Raw genomic sequence first — 27,017 nt, forward strand, 5'->3', positions numbered from 1 at the left:
AGGACCTCTATGGCAGGGGAGATTGACCTACTTGCTATTGAACAGAGCTTTGGTTATGCTTGGTTATAGAATTGAAAGAAAGTTCTCCCAGAGGATAAATTCACCATCAGATTCAGATTGGGACACCAGAAATCATGGCCAAGTATAGCCAAAAACTGCAGTAGGCCAGAAGGAAAGAAGAATTCAGCACAATGAATTGGATTTGCAAGATGGTATTCTCTAGGTTAAAACTGATGAGGTTGAAATTTTCCTTTTCCTACCCCACCCCCCTCCATCATCAGGGAATAGGAAGGCAGGAGAGGTATAGATAAGAAGGATCCTCATGTGTGCTGACTCTTGTAGGTCTTTTGAGACAGTGAACAATGTTGGTGGATCTTATATTGTTTGATTACTAAGGTCATTTCAAGTGCTAGATATCTTGTTTTGCAGAATGAGTGACTACCAGACTAAACGCTTCATGGCCCTACATGTAATGTGTTATCCTGGTGAGAGCAATGGGATAGAGTTTGTGGGGATACAATAGGATTGATACTGCAATTGTCTTATGGGGATGAGGCACTGGAGAACAAATTGAAATATACAAGACATGAAAGGGTACTGGGTGGGCCATTACAGGTAAAAGGGAATCTGCATATTGCTTCAGGATACTTCTGAACTGGAGGCTCAGGCCTTAGCTTAGGCAGAGAAATTGTTCAGTATCTTTATCTCCAGAATGTGTAGAACAAATCTATATCCACCCATGACATGGTGATGGTAATGGATTTGGCATGTATTAATACAATTAACATTTTCAAAAATATGCTTCTTCCCCATCTCATATTTTGCAGGCACTGGGATCTCTAGCAAAGACTCTGGTGGTAATGCATAGTATTGTCCCAGAAGTGACTGAATAAGAATATTCATGTGTGGAACTGGTCCAGAGAAGCAAGCTAGAGATGCTACTGTTTTAATAACTTCTTAGCTGCTATGGGTTGTTTTTGGACATTCTGAAACTTTCAGTTGGTAACCCTTATTGTTTTGTGCAACTCCATACTAATTGAAGAGAATATTTAATCTCCATACTCTTGGGAAGGATCTGATGCAGTTTATAGCTATATAATGACCATAAGATTGTCACAAACAATCATGGCCAACACACATTAGCGTGTCCTTTATTATCTGCATATCCTATATTATCTGCCACTCATGGTCCTAATGACATAATCATTCCTTAGATTCATTTTGTGTTACACTCTTTATTTTCTAGTAAAATTATTTTTTGTTTGATCTTTACCAACCTAGGAAACAATAAATCTTTGCTAAAGAGAAACCATTATTTATTTCTTTGTGCCTTTATAAATTTAGTTGTTCCCATTTCTGCATTAATCTGTGAATTAAAAAAAAATTCTCAAACTGTATATAATAATAAACATACATTTAATTTAAGTACCCCAGTGGATAATTTTAAATCTGTTTTCTCTCAAGACATATATATAAACTTTAAATATTTGCATATTAAAAGATAGTTCAATATTTTTGAGCCACATTTTGTAGGAGAATATTAGTGAGGTTTACATCTGCACATTAATCTAGAAGGTTCAGATTAAGGTTATTTTGTATCAGAATGCACAATGATCAGATCACTTGAGAACTTAAACCTAATCTTCAATACAGAGATAATAATTCTGATTAATTTCCAGTTGTTGTAAGGATTATAACAAAATAAACTTTGTGACTTATGTGATTGTTCTATAGCTTTATATTCATACCAAGGTTGTAGATGTTCAGATACTGTGAAATGTGTCCGTTGCATATCATCAATGTCTAAAATTTGGATTTTATCCAAATCCTGATCCTAAGCAACCTTATTGTAACAGATTTGGGATATATCTAAACTGAAGCAGGTTTTACCCAATGGGGACTGAATTCAAAAGTTAAATTTTCTGAAAGTGTGCATGTGTGTATCCAAATCCTGATCCTAATCAACCTTATTGTAACAGATTTTGGATATATCTAAACTGAAGCAGGTTTTACCCAATGGGGACTGAATTCAAAAGTTAAATTTTCTGAAAGTGTGCATGTATGCATGTGTGTGTAAACCTCTTTGGAGGGATAAAGGAGGAAATGCGAAGAGGGATATATAAAAGCACAGTAAACGTATTTAGAATGGCTTTCCAATAGTAGTAATTTTGTAGAGAGATTTTGAAGTTTTAATGTTGCAATTGTTCCAGAATTCACTGTATTTTGCTTAGTGTTCTCTCTGTGGAACAGCCATGTTAAAATGTACATTGAAGTCTGTACATTTGAGAGGATATAGTATTAGGGTATATACTTAGGGGAATGATGGATATTCAAACTATCTTCTATGATTTCTTTCACATATTATTACATTTTAAATCTGCCTTTCCCCTAGGAATGCAAGGTGGTTTACACGGAGATTTCCCTTCACTTTGTCCTGTCTTGTTACTGTAATAGCAACAGTTGTTGAATTGGATTTGCCTCAGGAGACGACTGACACAACATCACTGTGGCTTCAAATGATTAAGGAGGGTTTGAACATGGTCTCTCCAGACCTACACCATTCATCACAATCTTCAATTGCTTCTGTACTTTTGTATTTTCTGGTGCAAAATAAAAAGCAAACCTTCAAACTCTTGGTATCATAATGCTTTACTTACCTCTCCTTCTGCCATCTTTCAATTTGTTGTCTTAAGACCATTCCACAGTGTATGTCACATTGTCAAATAGGCATTTATACAGAAGGTATCAGAGAAAGGAATAGGAAGCAAATTGTTTTTTCCCAACATTTCACAATCTCTTTTTTACAAGAACCTCTATTATTAGTAGTCTTAAATTTTGCACCAGAATGGAATGGAATGGAATAGAATAGAATAGAATAGAATAGAATAGAATAGAATAGAATAGAATAGAATAGAATAGAATAGAATAGAATAGAATAGAATAGAATAGAATAGAATAGAATTCTTTATTGGCCAAGTAGGAATTTGTTTGGTGCAAATGCTCTCAGTGTAATAAAAGAAAAGATACATTTATCAAGAATCAAGAATCATAAGGTACAACACTTAATAATAGTCATAGGGTACAATAAGCAATCAAATCATACTAGGAAACAGTCAATATAAATCATAAGGATACAAGCAACAAAGTCATACAGTCACAAGTGGGAGGGGAATGGTGGAATTATTTGTTTAGCAGAGTGATGGTGTTTGGGGAAAAACTGTCCTTGTGTCTAGTCGTTTTGGTGTGCAGTGCTCTATAGCGTCATTTTGAGGGTATGAGCTGAAACAATTTATGTCCGGGATGTGAGGGATCTGTAAATATTTTCACAGCCATCTTTTTGACTCGTGCAGTATACAGGTTCTCGATTGAAGGCAAGTTGGTAGTAATTGTTTTTTCTGCAGTCCTAATTACTCTTTGAAGTCTGTGTCTCTTGTTGGGTTGCAGAACTAAACCAGACAGTTATAGAGGTGCAGATGACAGACTCAATAATTCCTTTGTAGAACTGTATCAGCAGCTCCTTGGGCAGTTTGAGTTTTCTGACTTGGTGCAGAAAGAACATTCTTTGTTGTGCTTTTTTGATGACATTTTTGATGTTAGTTGTCCATTTTAGGTCTTGTGATATGATAGAACCTAGAAATTTGAAGGTCTCTACTGTTGATATTGTGTTGTCTAGTATTGTAAGAGATGGTAGTATGATAGGATTTCTCCTAAAGTCTACCATCATTTCTATGGTTTTGAGTGTGTTCAGTTCCAGATTGTTCCACTACACCATGAGACAAGTTGTACAAACTGCTGTCTGTATGCGGATTCACTGTTATCTCAAATGAGACCAATCACTGTAAACCAATGACCAATGACCAATCACTCATCTGCAAACTTCAGTATTTTAACACAGGGGTCCCCAACCACCGGTCCGCGGAAGAAGTCCTACCAGGCCGCTGGTTGCTGGGCGCTATATCTTTTGATGAAAAAAAGTGCTTCCGGTGAGCTTTTCCGGTAGAAAGCTCACCGGAAGCACTTTTTCATCAAAAAGATGGCGGCGCCCAGCTGATGCCGTAGTACCCGGTCGCGGTGCCCAGCTAATGCCGGTACTGGGCGCGGCATAAAAAAGGTTGGGGATCACTGTTTTAACAGATGGATCATTTGAGATGCAGTCATTGGTATATAGGGAGAAGTGGAGAAAGCACGCAGCCCTGGGGGCGGGGCGGCTGTGCTAATTGTACAAGTATCAGATGTGATTCTGCTTAGCTTCACCTGCTGCTTCCTGTCTGTTAGGAAGCTTATGATCAACTTACAAGTGTGTTCAAGTACTGCTAGTTGTTTTAATTTACTTAGAAGAATGTCTGGAATGATGGTATTGAATGCTGAACTGAAGTATACAAAGAGAATCCTTGTGTAGGCATTTGGAGATTCAAAGCCATATTAAGAGCATGATCTCTCGATCTATTTGCTCAGTATGCAAACTGCATGGGATTTAGCAGTGGATCTGTGATGGTTTTCAGGTGGGACAGCACAAGCCTTTCAAAGATTTTCATAACTACAGATGTTAGAGCAACTGGTCTGTAGTCATTCAGTTCCCTGATGGAGGGCTTCTCTGGCACTGGGATGATAGTAGAGCATTTGAAGCAAGAAGGAACATAGCACATCTCTAGTGATCTATTGAAGATTCGGGTGAAGATGGGGGTCAATTGGTCAGCACAGACTTTTAAGCAAGGAGTTACCTTGTCTGGCCCTGGTGCTTTTCCTGGCTTTTGTCTGTGTAATAGATCTTCCACTTAATTAATTAATATAGCAACAGATATTCTGTATGCCTGTCAAGCTTCCAAGTAATACATCCCCAGTAACAAAAAGTTCAATGCAGGTCATTCCTTCAAAGACCATTTTATTAGGAAAAAATCAAATTGGCATGGTTTTGGTGTAAATCCACCTCTGACCGTACCCCAGATTTCCACCCAGTAAAAAGCAAACTTTCAAAACTACCCCCCAAAGTCACATTCCCCAATTAGCTCTCAGTCCATCTGATATGGTGCCTCCAAACTCCACCTCCACTCACCTGCAGTCACATTCTCAGTTGCCTTGGGAAAAAATATTATTTAGACACCATCCCCCTTATCTCTACAACCCTGCTTCCTGCTACCAGTCTGTAGCGAGCCTGAAGCAGTGTTAAGCCCCTAAATAGAATGCCTAGAAAAGCAAATAATAAGAATAAGAAATGGCTACACTAAAACATGACTATATTTATGTCAGCTCTAGGGTTGACAATGCCATTTTTATAATAGCAATAGCACTTAGACTTATATACTATTTTATAGTGCTTTACAGCCCTCTCTAAGTGGTTTACAGAGTCAGCATATTGCCCCAACAATTTGGGTCCTCATTTTACCCACCTCGGAAGGATGGAAGGCTAAGTCAACCTTAATAGCAATAAAATAATGCAAAATTATGCCATTTTTTATCATAACAAACTATAAAACATTGGTTCTGCCCATTTAGTTTGGCAAGCTTCACTCAAATGGTATAGCTTTTCAATTAAATATGTTTACACACTCTCATACCCATGCAGTTACTGATGGAGGAAAGGGGGAAAAATCCAAATACATACTTGATAATTTGTAATGTTTGTCCCAGTTAAATAATTATTTCAATTTATATAGGAGAAGTCATACAGAAGAAAATATCAGATTTTCAGTATCACTTTCTTTTATATTATTACATGGCTCTGAGCAGCTTCTTGAGGTAACTGTCTCAAATGGTAACATGGATTTGTTTATTCCTCTACCACAAGTTGAAATTTAGCTGAAGTCATGTTTTGGATCTAAAATTTCATTACCATCTAACAAGATCCCCTTAGTGGCCTCTATGCTACGTGATGTTGATTGTAACCCAATTCCTGTTGGATTGGCCTGGAATGGTATTCAAGTCAAAACACACATCATTCTAATTGATATTAAGTGTTGCCTTCATTAGTGAGCTGAAAGAAAGGTCAGAGTTTGAATGGAGCAGTAGAAGAGATGTGATTCCTTTCTTAATCCCAGAGCAGCTCCTCAGAGAAGATGCCTTAAAGGGGCAGAAGGCTGGCCCCTTAATAATTGTCAACCAATGCTGTGGTTGAAAAGGGGGGATTTGATAAAAAATGGTGGTAAAAATGCATGCCAACTAAGTTTGAAAGAGATTTAATATAGATGATTGATGGCATTAAAATCTACTAAATGGCTTGGGCTTGAGATGGGCCCACTTGCTTCCACTTCCAAGACTTGATATCCCCTTCTGTTTGATCTATGATCTGATAACCTGCCTTGATTTGGGGATTCTTGCCTGGCCATGCAGAAAGTGAATGTGTAATTCAAGTTCATCACTGATCTTAAAAAAACCAAAAACTTAAATAGGGCGATTTTTAAATTTTTAAATGTATGCTAATACTTCTAAATGTACGTAATATTGACCAAGAACTATAAAATATTCAAAACCTTAAAGCAAATGACAAATTGAGAAACATTATTTAAATAGCACATCAAAAGTTAAAACTATGTATTTCCTTATATTGCTTAAGAGAAATTCATCTTTGGCTATTCCTACTCTTTAAATATATATTGAAAAAAACAAACAGAAGTCAGTGTTAATTTTCTATATGCCATGACTTTTGTGATCCATTGTAATTCTGGACTTGCCTGGAATATTTAAATATAATCAGGTGTTCAAAAAACAAAAAAGCAGAAAAGTATCCTGGTATCTCAGTCAAGTGGGCTGAGTTTAAAGTTTGTTTTACCCCCCAATGCCTTGGTGTACCTTTTGTTACTTGAGTTGGTTTTAGTTCCTCCAAAACAAGAACTCAACAGAAGAACTGCAACAATGCATTATCTCTTGAAATGTTTCCTGCTGCTGCTGCCTTTTTAAAATAAATTTGAACATAAGGGATCATTGGCAAGAAAGGATTATACAGCACTGGTACGTTTTTCAACAAGGGTGATCCATAATTTGCCTAGTTGATCATGAGGCTGATTTCTGTCACTATAGAAAAGATCAATTTAAAAAGAGTTTTTGCTTGTAGTTATCCAGTCTTTCTGCCCACACCTTATAAGACAATATAAGACAATTAAGATAAAATTATCTTAATTGTCTTATATGTTTAGATGTGTCCACCAGTGGTGAGATTCAAATATTTTTACCACCAGTTCGGTGGGCATGGCTTGGTGAGTGAACTTTGTAAGTGTGCACACACTTTGTGTTCACGTGTGTGCCAAATGTGCACTTTGTGCAGGCACAGAGGTGTTTGCACAGGCGCAAAGACATTCCAACTCACCTCCTGCAAGCCTGCCCTCTCGTGGTCGCTTCAGCAGCTGCTGCGTGGCACTCTGTTGTGCTGCCCAAAGCAGCTACGCTTCAAATTCAGAGGATAAAGATAAGAATGGAAGCCCAGGTGGGTGGGCAGGCCCAACAGCAGAATGGCAGAGAGAACCAGTTTGGTCCCTGCTGCTCATCACCCCTACTGGATTAGCAGAATCGGGCCAAACCGGTAGAATACCACCACTGGTGTCCACTGCTTTTCACTAGGGTGATTGTTATGGTAATTCCGTTACTTCTGTTCCCAAATGTATTTATTTATTAAAATTATATAGTAACCTATCTTAGATACCATAAATCTGGGTAGCTCACAAAGCAACAGTAAAAAACATAAAAACAATAAAAATGCAACAAAGGGTCAGGACATTCCAAAGGCCATTCACCACCATTCTTCCAGCTGTATTGGGTTCCAGTGTCATTCTACCCAAGGCTTTCTTCAAGCCTTTCTGGAATGAATCAACTTTTATCTTGTTTCCTCAGAATTAGAACATTAGTCTCCATTAGAAAATTAGGTTCATTTACAGAATATCCTTGAAACAGACATGAAGAATATATGTTTTAGAAACTATGGACTCATGCCTATAGAGCATTTACCCTTAAATTAATGTAAGTTAATAAATCCACCTATATGCACACACAAAAAGGTTCTCTCTGCATAAGATAATCTAGTGTTTAATTTTTATGTGTGGAATATAATGCTATCATATCTTCTTTGAAGACTCCAGCTACGTTTAAATCACCGAACATTCTCACTGGCTATAAATCCTATTTATTTTACTGAGGGAGCTGTAAATCATTCTATTAAATACATGAACACAGATTTCACACCTGTTTAGCTTTTACTGATACTTTGTAATGCAGATTTAATTTATGGTCACGTGTCCTTTCTTAGTGGCACCTATTCATTCTTTCTTGCAATACCAATAAACTCAAGAGAGATTAGCAGTCCAGAAATAAATTAACAGAATATTTTCATCCAAAACTTCTAACGTTGGATTCATAATATGTTAAGGTTCTGATAGAGTCAATCTGTCCATTGCTGGTTGGGAGTTACATCCATTTCTATAATGAATGTGTTTCTGTTTCAGTTATTGTGAAGATTGATGTATCTTCTTTTACTTCTTTCTGAAACTGGGATGGCCTCTTGTCAATGTCAAATCTGAGCCCAAATCTGAACTAAGATTGAAGAAAAACTTCCTATATAAACAAAATCAGAATATTTTGACTAGAAATTTTAAGGCTGCTGTTGTAGTACCTGTTCTGTACAGGATGAAAGTTGGGTGTGGTAGTGAAGCAGTTGCCTTTAAGACTCTGTTTTTAACTGTAGGGAAATTTTGTCTAAATTGTTTACTGAGTAATTAGCACATATTTCCTCTTGCATCGTCATGCTTTCTCCCTTTTTAATGGTAACTAAAAGACTGATCTTGCCATCAGAATCATTTCACAATCCTGGTTTGTCATACAGTTACCGATGTATCACCTTTCATGTCTGAAGTATCATCAGGTTTCAAATCAAATTCTGATACTTGGAAGCACTTGAATACTTGCCTTTGAAGCAAGGAAGGCTGTAAGTGTGGATTTGGGTGTTTTTGTTTTTAATGGCAACCAATAAAGGGAATTTAATGACAACCAATAAAGGGACTGCTGTGGTTCCTTGCTGGGGGAATTTGCATGAATTATGCTCTGTCTTTCTGAATAGTCATGTGGAACCTGAATGTGAAGAAATCTCTCTATTTCCCACACTTTGGTACAATTTGAAATGGAATTCTGATCCTGGCCTGCTCTGTTCTTAATAAATTCTCTTGTTATTTCTAGCCAATTGTTGCAATTATGTTTTTGTTGGCCCTCCAAATTATATTTCATCTCCAGATGGTCTTCAGTTTGATTTGTTGGCTTTTTTCCCCCAAATGCAAAAATAGAATGAATATTATACAATTTCCAATCTAACCCCAACCCTCATCTACATATATTTCTCCATGGATAGATTTTAAGATTCTAACCCAAGGGACATATGATATCTCAATTACTTCATTGTGCCATAAAATCCCCAGGGAGTTCTTATTTTTCACTGTACACTTAGAATTTGCTAACAGTAGAAGAGCTTATTCATTGGGAGACTGACATTATTTTCTAAAATGCTTGACATTGCAGACTTGTTTTTCCCCCCTAGTATGTAATGAAAGGTGTTGGATGATTTATGCTACAGTCTGAAGCCTGATAATATTCCGGCCTCTCTAAAATTCCTCTTCATGGTGTCATTATTTAAAATGGGCTAATAAAAAGAATCATAGGCAATGTAATAAGGCAATGTAATAAGGCAAGAATTGGGGATCTGTGGCTCTACAAAAATTGCCAAACTATTATTCCCAGCATTTCTCAACACATGGCTGGGAAGGATTTTTTTCTAATAATAATAATACTGTCACATAATTCACCTCAGACTTAACAATTGTCAATAAAAAAGAAACAATGGATGTGGGAGTACCTGGAGATAGCAGAATAGAAGATATAGAACTGGAGAAGAGGACAAAATACAAAGACCTGAAAATAGAAATAGAATGACCATGGCAAAAGAAAGCAAAGGTAGTATCTATTATGTGCAATCCCAAAAGAACCGGAGCACCACTTTGACACCACTGCCATTGACAAAATCACCATCAATCAGTTGCCGCTTTATTCAGAACAGCTTACTCCTGTAAGGATACCTTTAACACCATCAAATATCAACACTTGCCTATCCCAGATCCTTGGGAAGGATAGTTTATAAAAATGTCTCAACTTCTGGCTGTGTGATGAACCATAACAGTTTTTGAATAGCCATAGTTTTTCCTGTTCTTTGATAAACTCATGGATGTGATGCAAGAACATTAAAGGAACCAAAAAATAGATAAAGTGGTCATGAATGAAGGCTTGGTTATAATAGCTAGCAGAGAATCAGCTAGGATTCCTGTTAGAATTATAGCTGGTTACCTTGTTCTGGATCAGATCATTATATGATATAACACAGCATTGTCTATGGTGACTGGCAGCTGCTCTTCACGGTTTCAGACAAGGAACTTAATCAGCTCTACCTAGAGATCCCAGCAACTGAATGTGAAACTTTCTTAATACAAAGCACATAAACTTTCAGCCTTCCTCATTTAAAATAACCTTTTTAATCCCCCCCTTCTTTTGGTGGGGCTCAGACAATAACAGCTAATGACTAATTGGGTCTTTGGATGTTTGAATGCTGCCCATTTTTGTCTTTTGATGCAAATTGCTTTAAAGTGAACTTTTCAGTGACTCATATCATAGCCACCTGGCTGACCAATACCAGAGTGCTAAAAATGGCACTCAAACCATTTCCTGACCCAATTGCACTGATTGCCTGTTGCTCACTTTTAATAAACCTCAGGCTTGCAGTGATGGAGAGATGACAATCTATCAAGGCACTCTCTCTCTGAAGTGTCAAAGTGGCTGAGAGGCACCGGCAGTGATATTTGCTCATTTATCATAAAGCAAGAGGCAGGAAAAGGACCAGGAGGCATGACAAGGCCAGAATTTTCGCCAGTGTAAATTGTTCACCCAAATAGTAATGAAGAATTGTGATTCATGTCATTCTGAAGCTGAAGCAGAAATAAAGCAATTAGCTGTCCAATGTGGGTGGGTATGGGAATGTGGGGGCAGAGCCAAGAATATATTCCTTCTAGTCTCCTCGACTGCTGATCCTTCCCTGCTTTCAATTTATCTGTCAGGCCTGCCATCTTCAGTACACCTCACTTCACTATCATCCTGCCATAAAACACAGGAGAGAGAAGAGGCTGGGGAAGTAAGAAATGGGTTGGGGAGGAAGGGAGGGAATGACAGGGTTTCAGGAACCAGAGGTGTCAATCTGGAATGAATCAGCCAATCAAGGAAAGAGCCATGAGAATGGAATGTAACACTCCACCAACACGGCGCCAAACCTCAAATCCATTCCCAAAACATCTAAAACAAATATTATTGGATACTTATTTTATTTATTTATTTATTTGATTTGTCAATTGTTTCCAAGATAATAAGTATAAGTGTATACATAGTTGTGAATACATGAAATGGGTATATATAAGAAAAATAAAAGAATAGAGAAACAATAGGACAGGGACGGTAGGCACGTTGGTGCGCTTATGCACGCCCCCTACAGACCTCTTAGGAAAGGGGTGAGGTCAATGGTAGACAGTCTAAGGTTAAAGTTTTTGGGGTTTGGGGAAGAGACTACAGAGTCGGGTAGAGTATTCCAGACATTGACCACTCTATTGCTGAAGTCGTATTTCCTGCAATCAAGTTTGGTGCGGTTTACTTTGAGTTTGTATCTATTGTGTGCTCTTGTGTTGTTATGGTTGAAGCTGAAGTATTCATTGACAGGTAGGACATTGCAATGTATGATTTTATATACCATGCTTAAGTCAGACCGAAGCGGCGTAATTCAAGGTTTTCTAGTTCTAGAATTTCAAGTCTGGTGGCATAAGGTATTCTACAACGAGTAGAAGAGTGGAGAACTCTTCTTGTGAAATATTTCTGGACTTTCTCAATTGTGCTAATATCAGATACGTAATGAGGGTTCCAGACTGATGAACTGTATTCAAGCATTGGTCTAGCAAATGTTTTGTATGCTCTGGTTAGTAGTGTGATATTACCAGAGAAAAAGCTACGTAGGATTAGGTTAACAACTCTTAATGCCTTTTGGCTATGTAGTTGCAGTGGGCTCTAGCACTCAGATCATTAGAGGTGAGTATTCCAAGGTCCTTTACAGAGCTTGGGTCATCAACAAGGTCTTGACTATTCAGCTTGTATTTTATTTTCTGATTTTTTGCCAATATGTAAGACAGAGCATTTATTTGTTGAGATTTGAAGTTGCCATTTGTTTGACCATTCGGATACATAGTCAAGATCTTTTGTAGGGTAGCAGTATTGTCTGTGGTATTGAACAGCTTTACATCATCAGCAGAGAACGCAATTGCTCTTAATAAGATCACAGAGGTCGTTTATGTAGAGTATGAAGAGTTGGTCCTAGAACACTGCCCTGAGGGACACCACTATTGACAGGTACTGGATTTGATAGGACGCTCCCGATTTTGACCATTTGTTGTCTGTTTGACAGGAATGCTTCTATCCAGTTATTCAGTTGTCCAGATATACCATAGGATTTTATTTTTAGGAGTAGTTTGTCGTATACCACTGAATCAAAGGCTTTACAGAAGTCTATGTAGATTGCATCTATTGCTGGTCGAGTTGTGTCGTCCATATGTTTTTGCAGTGTAAGAGTTGCAGATTACAGGATAGTTTTTTGAAACCAAATTGTTTATTGGAGAGTAGGTTGTTTGTCTCTAAGTGGAGGATGATGGATTGGTTAATAATTGATTCCATGACTTTGCAAGTGACGCAGCATAAGGAGATTGGCCTGTAATTTCGACTAGGCTTGGGTCTCCTTTTTGAAGATGGGGATGACTGTGGCTTGTGACCATAGGATAGGCAAGGAGCTGGTCCTGAAAGATTTTTCAAAGATTATGCTTAGAGGTTTGGCTATGGCAGTGGATAGCTTTCTTAAGAAGTAGGCACATATTCCATCTGGTCCAATAGATAGAGATGGTTTTAGATTGTGTAGTGATTTTTCAACATTGTCTTCTGTGAAATCGATATGTATTAGGTCATTGTTGTTATCTGTGAGTACGGCTAGGAAATACTGGGCATGATCCATTGCTGTTTAGAAATACTGAGCGAAGAATGTGTTAAAGATGTTGGCTTTAATGGTGTCGTCGTTGCAGTCTTTACCATCAGGTCCTATCAAGGGAGGGATGGACCTTGAGTCTTTTAGTTTGTTGTTTACAAAATTGTAAAAAGCACGGGTGGAATTGGTGCTTAGAAGGTTTTCTTCTTGTTTAATGTGATAATTGGTGCATTCGGTCTTTATCTGGTATCTACTGATGGACTGATCATGAGGGGGAGGGCCAGGGAAGTGGGGAAAATGCAGGCTTTGTGCGGGAATATTCAGATCCAACTTTGCTTATGTTGTAACCACTTAAACTTAGTAAAAGTGAACCTTCAACCTCACCAATGGAATCTAGGATCTTTCTTTCCTAAGTTCCCAAGTCGGACTATGCCTGACATTATCTTTTTTTCTCTGAAGCTCAGCAATGCTTCACAGGAGTTGTATTCTTCTTCCATTTTTATTTTCAGTGAACATTTTGGGGGTCCTTTCATATATTCTAGAGGCATTCTTAGAAATGCAAATATTACAGGAAATTGGTATTTCACTTGGTTATGCCAGTTTTGTAAAAAAAAAAAAATACATTGTTAAATAACATCTGTCTTAAATTGTATTGAAGCAAATGAATAAAGCAAAATCAGAAAGTTCACAGAACTTGGCACATACAATTGTAGGTATTCATTGGCTTATTATTCATCCTCCCATGAAATTTCCTCCAAGGAGATATTAGAGAAGTAAAAGAAAGAGAAAAAGGCAAAGAAGTTTGGTCCAAGAAGCCACCGACTAGCTCAGAAAATGTAGTAAAACCAATTTCCCCTGGAATCTGATCCTAACCCAATAACAAGCTTTTGAAGACCATGGCAGTGTTGTGCTATCAAATCCAGAGCTAAAGTGTAAAAAGGTAAATATATGCCAGTCTGCTTCAAACAACACCTGGAGAAGAGTTGTATATTTGGATATACCATCTACTAGAAAGAGTTTATAGTCCTTCATATCCCTCTTCCTGCAATCAGCTTCAATGGGTAGCGTTCTCTGCAAGCAAAGAGTTTCTTCTATATTTACCTTTGTCTGAGTTAAATGAGATATTGGGGCAATCTGTTCTGGAATAACTGTGTACATTGTATTTTAAGCTTGATGTGAATAGCCATAATTTTTGACCATTGCTAGCACATTTTATTCATCTAATATTGGCCCTGTACCTTATATTGATTTTGACTTCAGATTGTCAAACCATATCTTCTCCCTACTGAGGCTTATGGCTCCTATAGTGGAAATTCCAGAGATTCTGGGATAAATAATGGATTGTTTCAAACACTAGGGAAGTTCAGTCTTATTGAAATATGCTTATAAATCCCCGCAACAATAAACTGAATATTTTAGGAAAATCTCCAGCAGGGTTGTGGGAATAATAAACTTTGGCCTGGGCTTGAGTAATGATTAAAATAATGATTTATACATACATGCCTGTTTAAAGGTCACTAAGGTAATGCAAAGAAAAGAGAACAATAAGGACAAATACAAACAAGGAGGCAGCTTAAACAACTGCAAACAAGCCTGTACTATATCTAATTATTAATCCACAATGTAATTTTGCTTACTATGCACTAAATCTCAATAAAAGGAAGCACTAGAATTTATTCTGGGCTCCCATCCCGAGTATACACGCTTGTGTCTCATTCTTTCCATGGGAGACCACCACAAGTGGTGACCCCGACGTGATCCACTGCAGGTGGTACGTGTCCGGACCTCCGTGTTTCCTCACCTGGAATAGGTAAAGTACGTACTTAACTATTGCTAGACAATAGGAGTTTTTTCAGGGAACATGGGGGGAAAACTCTCTCAGCCACAGGAACGTCATGTTAGTGAGCTGCTGAAGTTAGTCAGGACAAATTTCTTTATCTTTAAACCCTCTGGGGGGGGAGCAAATAATTCTTTCAAAAGGTAATGTGAAAGAGCTGCTGCCAGAGATCTGGCGGCAATGTCCCTGGTATTCAGAGAAGGGATCTTTAAAGTTAGACACATGGAGGAAAATTGGAACTATCCTTCATGAAGAGCCACGAGCAACAGCTGAAATTTTGATATATTGGAAGGTTGTTATGACTGCTTTAGAGACCCAGCAACAGCCTCTTTTAAAACCTTTAGCAGAACCTCCTCCTTATGAAGGAGTTGTGTTGCACCCCCCAACTTCTAAACTGGAATATGCCTTCTCAGCCCCAACAGCGCCTAAGCTTGTAGAGGAGAAAATCCAATCACAAATGGGGAAAGTTCAAGCAATGATGCATCAGGCTTTCAATGAAGGGAAATTAGAGCCTGATGAGATTCCCCAGATGAATTTGTTTCCAGTTAATAGGCAAATGAATGCTCAAGGCAATCTGCAGGCTGAATGGGTTCCGATTCCTTTGACAGTACTTAGGGAAATCAAGAAAGCCGTTAAAGATTATGGTATTCAAAGTCCTTTTACAAAGGGGCTCCTGACAAGTTTGGCTACCTCACCCATGATTCCTAATGACTGGAAAGATTTAATGAGAATGATATTGAGTTCTACTCAGTATGTGGTTTTTGATTCAGAATATCAAAGAGAAGCTATCAGTAGGGGATGGAATTCAGGAGGGCTGTATACGCCAGACCAAATCTATGGGGCAGGCTTGTTTGAATCCACTGCTGATCAAGCTGCTAATTTGCCTGATCACGTATTTCCAGTGGTTATGGCAGCTGTCCTTGGGGCGTTGTCCCGCATCCAGGATGTGGGAACCCCGGCACAGTCTTTTTCTCAAATTAAGCAAACAGCATCTGAGTCTTACAACGATTTTGTGGAAAGGCTACAATTGGCTATTACCAGACAAATTTCTAATGAGGAATCAGCAAAGGAACTTTTGCTGAGATTAGCAGTCGAAAATGCAAACACTGACTGCAAGCGTATTTTACAGCCTTTGGTGGCTAGAGGTGAGGTTACTCTGGCTGATCTGTTAAAGGCATGTGCAGTGGTGGGTTCTCAGGCTTACAACATGGAGACTTTGGCTATGGCATTACAAAAAGGGATGAAACCTACAGGGAATTGTTTTAATTGTGGGAAGCCTGGCCATTTTAAAGCCCAGTGCCGTGCCCCTGGGGCGGGGGGGAATGGCATTTAACAAAAACAAAAATAAGGACGTCCACCCAAAATCGGTCTGTCAAAAATGCAAAAAAGGGTTTCATTGGGCAAATCAATGTCGCTCTGATCAGAACCAAAATTCAGGAAACTAAATTTGGGGCATGCAGCTAGCCCCGCTCCCAAGGCTGTCACAAAAGCATCGCCTGCAATTACTGGGAGTGCAGGTTTGAGTTTAAAAATGTTGAACTCAATTAATGTGACTTTTCCTAATCAAGTGTACGTTGAGGACACTCATTTGCATGGGCCACTGCCAGAAAAAACAGTGGGATTGGTACTTCCCAGGTCTTCTGCATCAAAAAAAGGGTTTTTTGTTATTCCAGGAGTTATTGATCAAGATTATAGAGGGGTCATTAAGATACAATTGTACACTGATACTCCTACATCATTAATGGCCGGTGAATTTATTGCCCAGTTATTATTGCTTCCATACATTCCTATGAATCCTTTAATTGGGATCCCACGAACTGGCGGTTTTGGGTCCACTGAAATGGCCAGTTCTCCAGTTGCTGCAGAATTGCTAGCGCTGACAAAAAATTTGACTACAGACCAACCAAAAATGACAATTGAAATTCAGGGAAAATCATTTTCTGGCCTTATAGATTCCGGAGCAGATGTCTCTGTGATATGCCAAAAGGAGTGGCCAAATGAATGGGCGCTTGAGGACTCTCCGGCTGTTCGTGGAGTGGGTGGTATGCAGTTTGCAAGAAGTAGTGTAAATTGGTTGAAGGCATTGCATAGAGAAACTGGTGAGACTGCAAGGATTCAACCTCTTGTGTTTCCCCTGCATATAAACTTGTGGGGTAGAGATTTGCTATCACAATTTCACACAAAAATTGTTATTGGATAATGGAAAAATTACAATTGTTAACCTCTCAGCCAGTCTGGATTGACCAATGGCCACTTCCAAAGGAAAAGCTTATAGCTTTACATCAATTGGTAGCTGAGCAACTACAATTAGGCCACACTGAGCCAACTTCTAGTCCGTATAACATTCCTTCACATAAAAACAAAAACAGGGGAAGTGGATGGATATGGTTTGCCTTACATACAAAACATTCTTAATATTACTTTATATACTTTAAATTTTTTAAACATGACAGGATTTCCTGCTGCTACGGCAGCCAGTAGGCATTTTGCTTCCTCTCCTTCTGCAGGTACGCCAAGACCGAAAGTTCGGTATAGGAGACTGCCAGATCCAACGTGGAGAGGACCTGTCCCGCTGATAACTTGGGGCCGAGGATACGCTGCCGTTGAAGATGAGGGGACAGTTTTTTGGGTTCCTGCTCGCTGTGTGCATCCTTATCATCAGCCAAAAGGGCAAGGGGATGGATTTGGGGGAATGAAAAAAAAACACGTTGATCCAGGACATGGAGAAGCTAGCAAACCTTCATAATAAAACTGATTGTTGGGTATGTATGCACATGCCAACTCACAAAACATCAGGGCTTCCAATGGTTGCAGTACCTCTGGCCGAAGGTGACTGGTATAAGGGACAATGCTATGGTTGTTCAGGGATGTGGTCTAACAGTTGGACTACAAATAACATAAATACCTTACACCTTGGAAGCCGAATCCAAGAGGTGGCGGGTATCTGCTGGACCCACAATGAGACAGTAAAAAATATGACTTACTTGGGAACATATCCGTTTTGCAACAAAACAATTGTTATTAGCAATGGAAGTCGGGTTTATTCGGGTGACATGAAAACTAAAAATCTCACTTACTTTGTACATAACATTTCTCGATATGATATCACATCTTTGATCAATGAAAATAGGTGTCCATATATTCCTGCCACATGTTGTCCCACCACGAGAGAAAAGCAGTTGTATAAATGTGCGAATGAGAAATACGCACCATCTTCCACTTATTTGGCTATGTTAATGCAGTCCTTTGCAAAACTAATCTATGCTGAGCCAAATAAGGTTGGTCATCTCCTGGGAGCAAATTTATGGTTGCTGTGTGGATGGATGGCCTATGATCGCATGCCAGCACGATGGAAAGGAGTCTGCACCTTTGGGAAAGTAATCCCATCTCATTTCATTCAAAAATCATTGGGGACTGCTCATATCCGCAATGCGCGTTCCGCAACGGAAGTAAACTCAGTTTTGACTCATGACTACTGGACACAGATATCAAGGGGAGTTATTCCTCCTTTAGGAGTCATGATGAACTATGGAGATTTACATCGTTTAAACAATTGGACAGTCACTATGTTTAAAGACACCATTAAAACGCTAAAGCTGCTTGAAGAAGAGCAAGGAAAAATCCTTGACTTTGTCCTGCAAACCAGATATGCGGTGGACACTATTTTGGCTGCGCAAGGGGGAGTTTGCGCTGTGATTCATACGCATTGTTGCATGTATATCTCTGATTATTCTCCAAACATTACAGCTACTATACAGCATATGGAACAAACCCTGAAGGAGAATCCATTACAATCGGAGGGTGAGGGACTGGACATGTGGTCTGCACTTTGGTCCTGGTTGCCAGATGGTTCATGGATTCATCACCTAATTGTTGGAGCGATATTGCTTATTATATTTTCTCTCTGTGTATGCTGTTGTATTCAATGTCTCCCTGGACTTTTAGGAATGTGTCAGGTGAAGCCTACGGAAGGAGAATTGCTGTTGCAGATGGCGAAAAGCTACCGAGGCATCCGTGATCATCAAAAAACTAAAACAGGGGAGATGTGGGAATAATAAACTTTGGCCTGGGCTTGAGTAATGATTAAAATAATGCTTTATACATACATGCCTGTTTAAAGGTCACTAAGGTAATGCAAAGAAAAGAGAACAATAAGGACAAATACAAACAAGGAGACAGCTTAAACAACTGCAAACAAGCCTGTACTATATCTAATTATTAATCCACAATGTAATTTTGCTTACTATGCACTAAATCTCAATAAAAGGAAGCACTAGAATTTATTCTGGGCTCCCATCCCGAGTATACACGCTTGTGTCTCATTCTTTCCATGGGAGACCACCACACAGGGTAGTAAACTAAAGAGGATCTTCAATAGGCATTTGGACTCAGATCCTCAAATCATTTATAAGTGCATGCTTTCCATCAATTATCCCATTGCTTTTACATGTATTTCAAGGGCAGGACAGCAGCTTCAAATTGCCAGTTTATGTAATTAGTTAAAGCTTGAGTAATCCTGAACAAATTTCTCTTTAAGAATAGTTTATGCCATATTCTGCTTAATAAAATTTTCCATTTACTTTCTACTTTGCATTTGCTAAGTTCTGCCATGAACTCCTGGTTTTCATCATTTCTCTCAATTTCAGGGGTGTGTGCAAGTAAAAACCAAGATTACTGAATGTAAAGAAGAGTCTCTCCCCCTCCCAAAAGGTCAAGATAGCAACTGTGACAATGTGCTTAAAGGTTTGCCCCTTTTCTTTGTGTATTACATGTAAAAATGGGCAGGACTTTAGTCATACAGTTGTGGATTCCATGTTGTCTTTCTTTAGCCCTGCCCTGAAGATGAACCCTTGTCTTTCAAGGATCAATGTATCAAAATAGCCACAGGCAACTCATTTTGCTATAAGTTTTATTTTGGTCTGATGGAAACCACCATTATAAATATTACTAAGTCTACATGTTCTGAAAATAGTTCCTAATCATGGTAGCACTCAAAAATATGAATAGTTGAGAAAATGGAGTGTTACATCATTTCATATGAGGACATCTCACTTTAGTTGGTAGTCCATTCACTATCTGCTTTAGAATTGTGTTTTTTTATATGCCACAATCTTTGGAATGAGTAAATTCACACTATGAAATGATGAGTTTCACTTATCAGTCCTCACAATGAGAAGAAAATGGGATAATATCTTACCCAATTCTACCCTGATTTTATGAAAAGAGCTTGATTGTAGTTTAAGCTGGTACATGTCTGGGCACCAGTTTTGTATTCTTGGGAGCACACACAGTATGTTGAAGGGATAATACAACTTTATCTGTGCAACATTTACACACAAGCTGAGCTTTTTCAATGCATCTACAGTATGTGGCCTTTGACAACTACATCTGATTTAATATGGCTGAGATTTAAGCAACTGGATCAGATAATACCTATATTATGCTAGTCACACAAATGATATATTGCATTTCTGAACATCTCATTTAAAGTCCTAGTTTTAGCTTTAAAATCTATGCATGACTTTAGTAATGCTAAGTTACTCCAAGGACCACTTCCACCTGCCCTCACTTCAAAATCTGCAACGGATGGTTATTTGTTTGCCCACCACTGAAAACAGCCAGATTGACAATCATAAGGGTCAGACACTTTTTGGTAAGGTACCCATATTGATAAAAAAAATAGCAGTCAATCTTCCATAATTCCCACCCCAGTAGGACTTTATGAAAGCTTGAAAGATGTATGTGCTTCCAATTGTCTTTTTTCAAGTTGAATTTTTATACGAACTTAATAGTATCTAGATTTAACATTTTTTTGGGGGGAGGAAATTTGTTTGTCATTAGTAAATTTTTATTTCAGTTAAATATATTTTGAAAGAAATATATTTCTTTCTTTCAATATATTTTGGCTTTACTGCCTAGAGGAGTTTTGTATGCTGAAAAGTCATTTTTACATTGCATTTATCAATTAATGTAAAACATCTGCTCCCAGCAACTTCAATAAGTTATATGAAATTGTCCTTTCAGTTTAAGGAATTTGATATGGTGAGGTTGGGGAGGGAAAATAGTGTCCGTGCCAAAAGCCTCCCATATTAAAACACAGTAGATCTAGCTTCTCTTGTGAAATAATTGCAGTGAATGGATAGTGATTAAGATCAAGGACCAAGCACAGAAAAGGTACTTAATCTAGGAAAAAGAAGCAGAGAACCCTTCATAGTGACAGACCCATGAATATGATCAGGAACTATGAGGCTAAATTGTAGTTTAAGCTTGAGAAGTTATAAGTTAATTTCTGTCTGATTAGCTAGAATATCTGTCTATGAAATATGCTGTGTAGAAAAAACAGCATTTTGAAAAATGGGCTCTTGTCTTTTTGTGAGAGAAAAGGGTTCTGTAAGAAACTCTAGAACTTGTTCCAACCTATGGGACTTTGTGGGAACTTGGAAAGGCTTGGCTAGTACTTGAAGTGGAAAAATAACCCTGACTTTATTAGGACTGCAATGCTGGCAGGAAAATGAAAGTGGGCAGCAATGCACTGCGATGTTACTGGACTGACCTTAAATAAGCTTCACTGTGACTGCACAGTCCAAATAATATTTTATGCAAACAGAATCTATAGTGTAAGCAAATATGTTTTTATGCTGGGTTGTCACAGGATTGTGGTTGCTCATGCAGTGCTGAGAAAGAATGAATTAGGCAAAAGCAAGAAAAGAGTGTTGGAACTGACTATATAAATCACATCATTAGTTTGGGCCTATTTTCTGACAGATGCAAGTAGAGCAAAGTACAACTAATGACTTTTCTCCCTTAGAGGGCTAAAAATCTTTTTCCTGAGATATTGCTGATTAAATCTGCAAAGCCAAAAAGTGCTGGGCCTTGACAAATGAAGTGCAAGGGAACCAATCTCAACATAAATATTGATTTAAGCTTCTCAAAGTAAGATATGGAAAACTGTCCATAATTCTAATTACAAAAATGGTACAAGTGTATCACATAAACTCACTAGGTGACCCAGTCAGTAGAAATTGTGTGGCATGAAAAACATTAAAGTGAGACTTCTATGTACTGATTTTAATACTAGATCCAAACAAGATCTAATTGTGAAAGTGCAGTATTTATATATACTTGTATATATAGAATTAGGATATTCTTGTCAGTTACTATTATCCTTCTCATCTTTTCTCTTACCTATTTCCTTATCTTCTTATGACTATAATTTTGTTGCTTGTTTCTTACAATTTATATTAATTGTTTTATTTAGTATCCTAGTATAATTTATGTTGATTGCTTATTTAGTATCTCATGACTATCACTGAGTATTGTGTCTTATAATTTATGATGAATGTATTTTATGATGATGATCATGATTTAATCACTTGTTGCTTGTATCCACACTTAGCTTATGAGCTTATGTACTGGAGACAAATTCCTTGTGTGTCCAATCATATTTTGCCAATAAAGAATTCTAATATAACTTTGAAAAAAAATCAGGTATGTTCATATACAAGGAAGTTGCATGAGAAGTGGAAATTGTATCCTATTTTTGAAACCACAAGCTGAAATAGAAAACGAAATATGTAACAAGAATCACATGGTCATGATAAGAGGCAGCCTTTGACTTTGATAATTTTTATTTGGTTTTGTTTTGTATAAACTTAATTTTGGTTTCTGAAACCAGTTTTTAAAATTAATGTTTTGAAGGTCTGTTTATTTTGTTATGCTGAAAGAGAATGGAGGAAAAATATCATAAAATATATATTCTACTGCCATATTAATTTAATTCAGTTATTTTTTTTCTGGTGGAAAAAAACCCAAACATATAAAGCTATTAGAATTTCCAGACAGAATAATTTAAAAACCTTAAATAATATCCAGGCATTAGTATTATTATTTTCTGCTTGCATACTTCAAGCCACTTTATATTAGATGTGCATAGCCTTTTTTGAGTTGAAGTCACATTTTAATGTGTATTTATGTATGTATGTGGGAAAGAGAAGATGATAGTAGTAAGGTAGATGGATTCCATTATAGGTTAGGAAAAGATTGTCATGGAGTTATGGTAGCGGGGACCCACAATGGGTCACCCTAGAGTTTTTTTTGCAAAGACCAAGTCGCCTACCTTGAAAGCACGACACTTGCTGCTGGACCCCAAGGGCTTTTCTGGCGTGTAGGTAAGGTGTAGGCGATCAAGGTGTGAGCAAAGTTTCCGGCCCGTCAGGAGTTCGGCCGGGGTTCTGTTTGTGGTGCTGTGTGGGGTGATGTGTTGGAGGAGAAGCATTCTGGTTATCTTGTCATCAATGTCCCCATGTTCCATCTTGTGTAAGGTCTTCTTTATGAATTGGACCATTCGCTCAGCCCTGCCGTTGGCCGCAGGATGAGTCGGCGATGTTAAAGCATGGCGGATGCCCTGGTCTGCTAGGTACTGTTCAAATGCCAGGGCAGTGAATTGGGGGCCATTATCTGAGACTAAAACGTCTGGCAACCCGTGTGTAGTGAATAGTCTATTCAATTTTTTAACGACTGCTTCTGTGGTGGTACTTTTCATTTTGTGGACTTTGAGCCAGTTGGAATAGGCATCCACTGTTATAAGAAAAGTGTGTCCTTTGGTGGGTCCCGCAAAATCGATGTGGATAAGGGACCAGGGACCACGAGGTGCTTCCCATTCAGTTGGAGTTGCCTTTGGTGGGGCAGCACGAATTTCCTGGCACTTGTTGCATGTGGCCACCCAGGCTTCTATCTGCTTATTCATACCTGGCCACCACGCGTAGCTTCATGCTAGTGCCTTCATTCGCACTATGCCTGGATGACCATCGTGCAACAGTTTTAAGACTTTATGTTGTAGCTTCTCAGGGATGACGACTCTGTCTCCCCACAAAATGCAGCCCTTTTGAGAGAACAGTTCAGTCTGTCGGTTTTTGAAGGGCGCAAAGGTGTTGTTGGGTTCGTTGTCAGGCCAACCTCGTTCCACCCAGGTGAGGACTCGTGCCAAAACAAGATCCTTCTTTGTTTCTGCGGCGATGTCTCTGGCAGTCAGTGGTGGTGAAGGAAGAGTTTCAATTTGGAGTGCAGTTAGGGTTGGAGCTGGATCATCTATGGCTTCTGGTAGCAGAGAACGACTCAAGGCGTCAGCGTGGGGAATGGCTTTCCCCAGGCGGTGTTGCAGTTGATAATCATATGCGGCTAGAAACTCTGACCAACGTGTCATTCTTGGTGATAAGATGTGGGGAGTTGGTTTGTCTCCCGCTAAAATGCCAAGTAATGGTTTGTGATCGGTGATTATGGCAAAAGGTCTACCATATACATATTCATGGAAACGCTTGATAGCAGACACAATAGCGAGAGCCTCTTTATCGAGTTGGCTATAGTTTCTTTAAGTCTTTGATAAAGTCCTTGAAAAAAAAGCAATAGGTGCCTCATTTCCATTTGGCAGGACGTGGCTCAAAATAGCTCCCACCCCAAATGGTGAGGCATCGCAGGTGACAGTTAAAGGTAAAGTTTCATTATACTGCATCAATACAGCGTCTGAGGTTAAGAGATCTTTTACTTGCTGGAATGCTCGTTCTTCCCGATGTCCCCAGACCCAGGAAGCCTTCTTGTCGAGTAGTCTGTGTAGGGGCTCAGCTACTGTCGTCTTCTGGGACAAGAAAATGTTGTAAAAGTTAATGAGTCCCAGGAAGGCTTGGAGGTCTGTTTTGTTCCTAGGTCTTGGGGCGTTTTTTATTGCGGTTAGTTTTTTTTCAGTAGGGTGGATCCCCTTTTTGTCAAGAAGGTACCCAAGGAATTCAACCCTCTCAGTACAAAGTTGACACTTGTCTTTCTTTACTTTCAGGCCGGTGTCTTTAAATTTCTGGAGAACCATTCTGAGTCGTTTTTCTAATATGTCTTTAGTGGGGGCGGCTATTAAGACATCATCGAAATAAGGCACGACCCCTTTTATGCCTTGTAATAGTCTCTCCATCAGGCTTTGGAAGATGCCCGGTGCTACACTCACTCCGAACTGGAGTCTATTACACTTAAACGCACCTCTGTGCGTGACTATAGTCTGGGCCTCTGCAGTCTCGGCATCTATGGGTAGTTGTTGGTATGCCTGGGCTAGGTCCAATTTTGCAAATATTTTCCCGCCGCCCAGGGAGTGAAAGAAGATGTTGGACCACGGGTACAGGATAAGCGCTCTGCTGAAGCGTGTGATTTAGGGTGGCTCGGTAATCCCCACAAATTCTTAACAATCTGTCAGGCTTTATGGGTGTTACAATCGGGGTTTCCCATCGGGCGTGGTCAATCAGTTCTAACACGCCTTGGGCTATTAATTTATCCAATTGTTCATCAATCTTTGGCTTGAGTGCAAAGGGCACTCGATGAGGCTTAAGGCGTATGGGCGCAACATCGGGGCTGAGGCTAAACGATACGGGGGATCCCTTGTACTTGCCTAGCTTCTCGGTGAACACGTCCTGGAACTCCTGGACGAGGCCCGCTTCCCAGTCGTTGCTTCCGGTCTGGTGGATGCCAGCTAGTTCAATTCCCAGTGGGGTGAACCACTGCAAACCCAACAAGCTGGGCCGGTCTCAATCGACGATGGTAAGAGGTAGAGTTGCGGTGTGGTCTTTGAAGGACACTTGGACGTGGGTGGACCCGACAACGGGAATTCTGTTTCCTTGGTAGTCCTTTAATATGATTCTTTGAGTGCTGAGGTCCTGGCGATGGATGGTTCCATTGGTGGCTCAGGCGGTCCCGATTTACAGGTGGGCTGCCTGTTGTCTGGCGGAAGTTGCTTTCTCTTCGGATTGGACTAGACCCTCGCTTGCTTCTGCAGACCTTTGCGATGTGGCCCCGCTTCCCACAGGAACGGCAGAGTGCGTCGAGGAATTTGCAGTCAGATCGCGGGTGATTGGCTCCGCAACCTGTGCATTGACGTGAAGGTTTCTGGCTCCGCTGGTCTCGCTGGTCGCGTTCTGACCTGAGTCGGTTGACCTCCTCTTCCTTGCTATCAGACGAGGATTCGAGGTCTTCGTGGTGAGCAGTTGTTGTGTGTCTCTCGGAGAAAGGCATAGTATCACTGGCGAGTTGGCGGTGCGTTGCGTTTGTGCAGCGCATTCGGGCGGCCGACTTCCTGGTTGCTTCTGCTGCAGTAGCATCGGCAATGACATCTGCGAGGGCGATGTCCCCTTTAGCCATGATCTTGCTCCGGGTCGTGGGGTCTCTTAGACCCAGAACAATTCGATCCCTCATGGCTTCCTCGAGGTTTGCGAAGCCACAGAGTCCCCCTAGGTTCCTCAGGTCAGTGATGAAGTTTCCAACACTTTCGCTCTCCTGTTGGTCCCTCTGGTAAAACTCGTGTCTCCGGATGAGTGTTGGCACCGCGGGTGCATAATGGGCCCGAAGAATAGGCGCGAGGTTATCCCAATCCATTGTTTTGACTTCCGCTGGTTTTGCAAGTGCCTTAGCCATTTTAAAAATGGCAGGCCCGCAATGGGTTAGGAATACAGCTCATTTCTTGCCAGGCGTAGCATCTTTCAGATTGTTGGTCTCCAGGAACATCTGGAACCTGTCCATATACGAGTCCCAGTCTTCGTTAGCCGGGTCAAATGGAGCGAGTGGTATAGCGCTGCTGGTCATTCTGCCACTGTTGGTGCACTCTTAGCCACGTGCTCTGTTTGGTGCTTCATCTAGTGCTCAGTCAGCTCTATCGTCTCCGCATCCCACCCTCGTCGCCAGTGTTAGCTCTGGAAGAGTGGCCGCAAGGAACAGAGACGAGACATCGAATAGTGACTCAACTCTTTAATAGTGACTTCAGAACAGAGCAAAGAGCTAGGGCAGCACCAGCTCTTTTATAGAGCTGGCTGCTGTCACAACAACCAATGATTTGAGTTTACCACTCTAAAAAGCATCCAATCGGAGGCGACCCACTGCCAGCCAATCAGATCAGCCAGAAACGACCAATCATGATTCGCTATTCGCGGGCCAATCAGAAGTGCAGGATTACGAGCCTGCTGTGGAAGTAAAACTATTCGGATTTTAAAACGAACACATTTCCTTAGTTCGTAACACTTAGGTTCTATTGTTTCAAGAAATTTGGGACATAACCATTCTGTCCAATCTTATTTGATAGATAGCAATGTTTGGAGGTGGGCAATATGATTATATTGTATTAATTAACTA

The 27,017-nt window shown here is 39.6% G+C and overlaps 1 long non-coding RNA gene across 1 annotated transcript in view; it reads left to right on the forward strand.

Annotated features, from left to right (window-relative positions):
• Positions 1-27,017, forward strand: part of LOC148133449 (uncharacterized) — a 54,241-nt gene that overhangs the window by 26,501 nt on the left and 723 nt on the right. The window lies entirely within an intron of this gene.

This window comes from Notechis scutatus, chromosome 1 (assembly GCF_049901735.1).
Source record: "Notechis scutatus isolate UNSWTSFEM ecotype Mainland chromosome 1, rNotScu1.2, whole genome shotgun sequence".
NCBI lineage: Eukaryota > Metazoa > Chordata > Lepidosauria > Squamata > Elapidae > Notechis > Notechis scutatus.